The sequence below is a fragment of the Lygodium microphyllum genome, chromosome 5 (assembly GCF_053477565.2).
Source record: "Lygodium microphyllum isolate KBCC chromosome 5, Lygodium_microphyllum_v1.1.10, whole genome shotgun sequence".
Lineage (NCBI taxonomy): Eukaryota > Viridiplantae > Streptophyta > Polypodiopsida > Schizaeales > Lygodiaceae > Lygodium > Lygodium microphyllum.
Window position 1 is genome coordinate 58,470,463 of NC_141139.1, and position 5,785 is coordinate 58,476,247.

Below are 5,785 nucleotides of genomic sequence, written 5' to 3' on the forward strand. Positions count from 1 at the left end.
TTAATGTGTCACGCCAAGGTCTATCAATAGAACTATGGCTAGGAGACTCTTTTGGTTCACTCATTATTTGTGATTACGGACTTGTTTTCTACACAACTATGCTCTTATGCTCATCAACTTGAACTTTGTTCTACACATTACTATACTAGGTACTCATTTCATTAAAAAATCTCTACTAACTCTAAGCTCACTTGTAAGAGGATTATATCATCTATATCCCTCTTGCTCAAGGGAATATCCAACAAATACATATTTTTTTGCTTTGGGATCCAATTTATTACATAAATCATCAAAAATGTGCACATAAGTAATACATCCTAATACTTTCAAATGGGATAGATTTGGCTTTCTACATGTAAACTTCTCTTCAGGTGTTATACCATGTACAATAGTACTAGGTGTCCTATTCATAATGTCTACAATAGTAGCAACAGGTTTATCCTAATAGTGATGAGATAAGTTTCTTCCTAATATCAGTGCATGACCCACCTCTACAATATTTCTATTTTTTCACTCTAACTCCATTTTGCTATGGAGTATATATACATGTATACTACCTTTGTATACCATTTTTCTACAAAAAATTTAGAAAAATCATTGGAGGGATATTCTTCTCCTCCATTTCATCTTAGGCATTTAATATATGTCACCATATCTCCTTCTCAACAAAAGCCTTAAAGCTTTTAAAGTAAGCGAATACCTCACTTTTCTCATGTATAAAGTAAGCTCGTACTTTGTGAGTATGATCATCAATGAAGGAAACATAATACCTGCAACCACTCAAAGTTATAGCCTTTGTAGGACTCCACAAATCAAAATGTATCAATTCAAGTAGCTTCCTATATACATGCCTTTCATGTGAAAATGCATGTCTTACTTTGCAAGTTGACATGCTTCACATATCCCATCAACCCTAAACTTGGGCAAGCTATCCACAATCTCTTTTGGCTACATGTCTTTTCGTTGTTGCACATTCACATGACCAATTCTCTTATGCCAAAATTTCAATAATAGTCACAACACTTGAACCTTATGCAAATATGAAAATATCCATTGAAGGAAGACTTACATATCAAGAGTAAATAGTCTGCCAGTACATTTCTCTTTTGCAATCAACCTACAATCTTTTTTGAGATCTTCTACATTAGAACATCAGATGTGAACCGACTCCAATCCCTGTTCTACCATATGATCACTACCATCTGACCAATAAAAACCAAGTTTTTTGTAATATTGGATACATGTAGTGTATCAATCAAGTACTTAGTTTTGCTATCATTCATACTCAATGGAACATTTTCAATGTGAGTAATGGGGTGAGTTGTATCATCCCCTATGTCCATATAGCCCGAAGACTCTAGAATGCACATTTCTCTAGATCACTCTCCATGAGAAGTCATGTGGTTAGAGATACCTAAATCTACATACCATACATCATTCTTTGATAAAACATTAGTAGTCATAGTATTCATAAAGAATTACATAACAAACAAATGCTCACTTATGTCATCATTGTTTCTACTACTAGATGCATAATTACCTTGTTGCTTTTTTCCATTTCTAATTTTAGTCTTCTTTTTAAAGGAATTTTTAATTATGTGGACTTTTTCACCACAATGCCAACACTCTCTGCTATCACCAGAATTATGTTGCCTATTAGAATATATAACTTTTTGTCTTTGACTTCCCCTTCCTTGGAACTTTCCTCCTCTATTTTGTTGTGCATCATGTGTGCATCATAACCTTGACCACCACCAATATCTTGGTCTCTTCCACAACCTCTATCTCTATTAGTGGAGTAAAACACTTATTCATAATTGTTTTTTATTTGAGAAGAATAGGAATTCAAGCCAAGGTTCTTCTCCCAAAGTATAAGTATAGAAATCAAATTTGCAAAATGAAGGATATCATATCTTGTATTCATAGATGACTTGAAGCTCTTGTATTCATCTCCAAGTCCATCTAAGCATGGATACACAACTTCATCATCAACAACAACTACCACACTAATAGATCTAAGAGATTCCACAATACTCTTAATATTTAAGGAATAATCATGAAGGGATAGGTTCTCTCTTTTCACTTGGTTCAACTCTGATACATCTCCCAAAGCATCTATTTTTACTACATCTATATCATTAGAGTATATAGTAGATAGGGTATCTATCACAATATTTATCCTTGTAGCATGTGTATGTAACAACTTATCGATATCTAACTGATCCCCTTTATCATCAAATAATGCATGCGCATCATGTACCTCCTCATAGGCAATCACAATCAATAGAACCAATTTAGCACTACTTTTTGGTATAAAGCTTTCATCTGTAATGAGAGTCAAGGGAGTCATGTTAGGAATACTTGAAGATGCTCCTAAGATAGGGAAAGAATCTTTGAGAAGAATAGTGCATCAAATTGGTGCACTGGAGAGACCGTGAGAAGAAGAAAGGGTATAGGTTGAGGAAGGGACCTACAATCAAGACAAAAATATCCAATGCTAAGAGTGATCTAATGGTGGACCCTAAAGTCTCAAATGTAAGATCATAGGCATGATCTAATAACAAGAAACAAAAATATATTTTGATAAGATTGTATTTGTTATTTTTGTTTATGTTATTAAGGACATGAAACAAGCACCATACACAAGATAATTAAGGAATCTACTTTTGAATGTCAAAGAGTGTATTAAATAATAATTAATTAAATATAACTTTAAAGGGAAGTGGGTGGTGGATTTCTAATGGATCTAGCTTATGAATGTGTGTCCTTGGCAAGCTAAGAGGTTTACTTCAAAAGTGTTGGAATAGAGATGTTTAGACAAGAGCCAATCAATAACTTTACCTAGGATCTAATCTAAGAACCCAATCAAGTGCTATTTTAGGGGAACAAATATGCAATAATTGAGGATCTAAATGTAGGGTAAGGCATGGAGTATAGAGAAGGAGTAGATGAAGGAGTAGGACGTGGAGATGGAGCCCATGTTTGTGTTATCCCTAGCAATGCACTTGATCTATCTCGCAACAAAGATGTCAAAAGAAAAACTATTCACATTGCAATAAATAACCAAGGTTTGGCCTATAGACTAGAGCTTCCACTTCATCTCAAAATATTTCATATAACCTTTTGAAACCTTATGTTCCCAACCTTATTTATATCCTAGATGATGGAAAATTGTAATGAAAACTCAAGGAAGTTTGGAAATTCTACCTGATAGAATTCAAGAGATCAAGGAAAGCTCTTAGAAATCATATACTGTAGTGGTAATACATCCCCAAAAAATATCCTACATGGATCAAGGAGCCCATCCTTATGGGAGACCACCTGGAGTTTCTCTCAAGATAATGACATCGTGATTTCTCTAAGGGTAGGAGGATGTAGTATTTCCATAATCTGTAAAGAATATATTTCATTCATGCATGATTCATCTCAAGCACAACATGATAATTTTTCTAGTCATACATATTCATCATGAATTATGGAATTATCCTAGAAAAATCTTAAGCTCATCAATAACATTTCACCTTTGCACAAGGATTATGCATGCACAAGAAGCTACAAGCATAAGATGATGCATGCAGCAAAGCATAGGATGAGGGTAAGAGAAATTTTTTAAAAACCCATACAAATAAGTGCTAATAAGGTGTTTTTAGAAAGAAGATTTTAAAAAAAGAATAAAGGAAGGGAGCTACTTGATTTTGGCCAATCAACCAACCATCTCTCCCCACCTTTTGCCACCTCACCCCATCATTATCATGATCATTACCCTCATCATTATCCTCCAACTTCTCACCTCCCATCCCCTAACTATTAAAGAATTAATGACACTAGTCGCCCCTCCCACTCTAATAAATTCATTCAATAGATAATGACAATACTTGTTCTCCTTATTTATGGGAATATTTTATCTTTCCTCCCCCTAAATTGACACATGGATAATTACAATAAAGACATTTTGACACATTAATTTTGAATTTTTGACAATGAGATATTTTTCTCTCCTCTTGCCATACGGTAACACCTCAAAGATCCATCACCTAACTGGAATCCCCACCCTCTATCCTCAACTATAAAAGGAAGGTTGATTGTGAGTAAATGACAAGAGATGTGCATGATAGCATAGTCAGGCTAGAATGAGAAGAGTGATAAAAGTTTTGTATTTGAGAGTGTGAAAAGGCAAAGATGGAGATACTTGAAGTACTTTTTCCCTAAGTTATAAATCCTATCCACTTTCTTTTTCCCTCATTCATCATCCTTTACTTCATTTGATTCACTTTCTTTTTCTCTATCCATCGTGTCCCCTCACAAAAAGGTCAACATGTCTAACAAGCTAGGACCTTCCAATGTGGTAGGTCCATCTTCAATGATAATTAGTGTTGGGAAAATTGCGGCTAATTAGCTATCAATTCTAGTGCGTAAAATATAATATTTTTTCTTAAATATTCTAGAAAAAATCAGAGAATAATATATTATCTGCATCTTTGATAGTACTTTTTCAAATGTATTTTTTCTACAGTTTGGTCTTAGAACCCGATCATGCATCATTTTAGGGAAACAAAGATGGAGATGTTACCTTATAGGCAAAGGGGTAGAGTTCATTCACTATGAACTAAGTGTGATGATTGACTTTCTCTCACTAATTTTGTTGTTTTGATTTTTTTAAAAAAGGGTATTTGCCAAGGACATGCATGAACACAATTTTAGTGAATTTTGGAATCTTTTAAGCCCCATTTTTCATCATTTAGAATATTGACACTCCAAAAATATATGTTTAAGTTTTTCAAAGCTATCATCTGACACATCATTGGAAACCTTATGAAAAATGGAATATATTGAGCTATTGAACAATAAATTTGGGGCAATGGCACAAGAGTTATAACAAGAGAAAGTTTTGACCATGAGTATTGAACTTGTGGAAATTTTCCAAATTCACCAAGAGTGTGTTCATGATACCTCTTTGTTTACGTTGTTGATACTATGATGTGAGATGAGTCTATGAGGTGTTATTCCTTGTATGCTTATGTTTTTTATACATTTAAATGCTATTTTCTTCTTTATGTCAATGAAATTCATTCAGACATTCCATTAGTGTAGTTTAGATTGTGGAGAAGGCACGTGAAGATTGAAGTATGGGATATCTTGATATAGTGAGAGCTTGTACATATAATATGCATACATTGCTAGATATACTCAATGCCCCACCCTCATAAGTTGTCACCAATGATCCATGGTGCTCTAAATTATAAGGCATCCATTATGAGGAGAAGCTATATTAGATCTCAGAGGGCAGTGACTTATATGTTAGATGAGGTTTATGTGACTGGTAGAATGGTAACCTTTGCATATCTAGCCTTTGGGTTAGATAGATTAGCTATGTCGGTAGCAAGTGAAGGCACAATGCTTGAGTTTCAAGGTGTGGTATTTGTTAGGTACCCCTATTTTGGGGTCAAATAATAAAGGAAATATTTTCTCGAATACTCATTTGACAACTAGATGAGGCTCATAATATGGTCTAATGGGGGGCAACCACACTATATTCCATGCTATAAAAGGAACATCTCTCCTAAGCCATCGATCAATCTATCTTTCACCTAGTAAGAGTTCTTCTAGCTAGTGTTAAGCTCTTCACTTATCCTCTACCAAGAGGATGATTGCCATCTAAACTTCACAATGGAAGTGCATTGGTGGATAGAGCCATATTTGTATCAATTTGTTTGGAATCGAAGAAGTTATTATTCTCCTTATTTGATGTATATACACTACACATTACTCACATTCTATCCATTGT